Source organism: Ascidiella aspersa, chromosome 5 (genome assembly GCF_963924565.1).
Source record: "Ascidiella aspersa chromosome 5, kaAscAspe10.2, whole genome shotgun sequence".
NCBI lineage: Eukaryota > Metazoa > Chordata > Ascidiacea > Phlebobranchia > Ascidiidae > Ascidiella > Ascidiella aspersa.
Window position 1 is genome coordinate 13,414,139 of NC_139451.1, and position 2,500 is coordinate 13,416,638.

Below are 2,500 nucleotides of genomic sequence, written 5' to 3' on the forward strand. Positions count from 1 at the left end.
AGCAAAGAACGAAATTTTAACGGAGAGAAGCCTTCGGGTTTCGCATCGACCGAGCGACGGCGCCGCATCAGCGGCGCCTCCTTCGTCGGCCTTTCGGGGCTACGCTAAAGTAGCTACCTGGTTGATCCTGCCAGTAGTCATATGCTTGTCTCAAAGATTAAGCCATGCAAGTCTAAGTACGAGCTCTCGTACAGTGAAACTGCGAATGGCTCATTAAATCAGTTATGGTTCATTTGATCGTACGTTTTACGTGGTTAACTGTGGAAATGCTAGAGCTAATACATGCGTGAAGCGCCGACCTCGCGGGAGGCGTGCTTTTATCAGACCAAAAACCGACCGGGCTTCGGCCCGCAACCTTTGGTGACTCTGGATAACTTTGCGGATCGCACGGTCTCGCACCGGCGACGGATCATTCAAGTGTCTGCCCTATCAACTTTCGTCGGTACGGTACTGGCCTACCGAGGTTCTTACGGGTAACGGAGAATCAGGGTTCGATTCCGGAGAGGGAGCCTGAGAAACGGCTACCACATCCAAGGAAGGCAGCAGGCGCGCAAATTACCCATTCCCGACGCGGGGAGGTAGTGACGAAAAATAACAATACAGGACTCTAAACGAGGCCCTGTAATTGGAATGAGTACACTTTAAAACCTTTAACGAGTATCCATTGGAGGGCAAGTCTGGTGCCAGCAGCCGCGGTAATTCCAGCTCCAAAAGTGTATATTTAAGTTGTTGCGGTTAAAAAGCTCGTAGTTGGATTTTGGGCGCAGGCGGCCGGTCCGTCGCAAGGCGTGTACTGGCCGTCCTGGCCTCACCTCCGGTTCTCCGCCGGTGCCCTTGACTGAGTGTCGGCGGCGGCCGGAACGTTTACTTTGAAAAAATTAGAGTGTTCAAAGCAGGCGATTCGCCTGAATAATGGTGCATGGAATAATGGAATAGGACCTCGGTTCTATTTTGTTGGTTTTCGGAGCGCGAGGTAATGATTAAGAGGGACAGACGGGGGCATTCGTACTGTGCCGTTAGAGGTGAAATTCTTGGATCGGCGCAAGACGAACGACTGCGAAAGCATTTGCCAAGAATGTTTTCTTTAATCAAGAGCGAAAGTCAGAGGTTCGAAGACGATCAGATACCGTCCTAGTTCTGACTATAAACGATGCCAACTAGCGATCGGGGGGCGTTAGTTTTACGACCTCTCCGGCAGCTTGCGGGAAACCAAAGTCTTTGGGTTCCGGGGGAAGTATGGTTGCAAAGCTGAAACTTAAAGGAATTGACGGAAGGGCACCACCAGGAGTGGAGCCTGCGGCTTAATTTGACTCAACACGGGAAATCTCACCCGGCCCGGACACAGTGAGGATTGACAGATTGAGAGCTCTTTCTTGATTCTGTGGGTGGTGGTGCATGGCCGTTCTTAGTTGGTGGAGCGATTTGTCTGGTTAATTCCGATAACGAACGAGACTCTGGCTTGCTAACTAGTTACGCGACCCAATCGGTCGGCGTCTAACTTCTTAGAGGGACTAGTGGCGTTTAGCCACACGAGATTGAGCAATAACAGGTCTGTGATGCCCTTAGATGTTCGGGGCCGCACGCGCGCTACACTGACCGGATCAGCATGTGCTCGCCTTGGCCGACAGGTCTGGGTAACCCGCTGAACCCCGGTCGTGCTAGGGATAGGGAATTGCAATTATTTCCCTTGAACGAGGAATTCCCAGTAAGCGCGAGTCATTAGCTCGCGTTGATTACGTCCCTGCCCTTTGTACACACCGCCCGTCGCTACTACCGATTGAATGGTTTAGTGAGGTCCTCCGATTGGACCTGGCGCGGCCGGCAACGGTCGAGCCGGCGTCCGAGAAGACGATCTAACTTGATCATTTAGAGGAAGTAAAAGTCGTAACAAGGTTTCCGTAGGTGAACCTGCGGAAGGATCATTAACGGTCTCGCAAACGCTTCGGCGAACGCGAAACTCGGACAAGCGAGAGAAAAAGTCTTTGCTACCCGGCGCCCGACCCGCGAGGAGCGGCGCGCCGGCCGGCGATTCGGTCACCCGGTAATGTTTGCGCGTCGAGTGCCGCGGTGCCGCGCGCTCCGGCTTCAAGCGTCGGCCTGGCCGACCGCTCGGCGCGGTCTATTTTGTCACCCTATAGTGCGAGGCACTGTGCGAGCGAAACAATCGTGGATGGCTCTTGGCGGTGGATCACTCGGCTCGTGAGTCGATGAAGGACGCAGCTAGCTGCGTGAATTAGTGTGAATTGCAGGACACATTGAGCATCGACGTTCTGAACGCAAATTGCGGCCTCGGGTCAATCCCGGGGCCGCGCCCGCCTCAGGGTCGCGTTGCAAACGTTCCGCGCGGGGATTTCTCCGCGCGGCTGCTGCGGCGTCGGACGCGCGAGCGCCCGTCCCGCTCAAGACAGCACGGCACGATGCGCGACGATCGCGACCAGAATCCCGCGCGGCGGCGGCGAGTCGACCTCGAAGAGGCCAACGGCTGGCGGCTCAAGGGCGG

At 55.2% G+C, this 2,500-nt stretch overlaps 2 non-coding genes across 2 annotated transcripts; both read left to right on the plus strand.

Annotated features, from left to right (window-relative positions):
* Positions 1-114: 114 nt before the first annotated feature.
* On the plus strand, positions 115-1,925 carry LOC146144443 (small subunit ribosomal RNA). The gene has a single exon (XR_014500594.1). It is a non-coding gene; the product is annotated as a small subunit ribosomal RNA (ribosomal RNA).
* A 247-nt stretch (positions 1,926-2,172) lies between these two features.
* LOC146144444 (5.8S ribosomal RNA) lies at positions 2,173-2,326 on the plus strand. Its single transcript, XR_014498964.1, has one exon. It is a non-coding gene; the product is annotated as a 5.8S ribosomal RNA (ribosomal RNA).
* Positions 2,327-2,500: the final 174 nt, after the last annotated feature.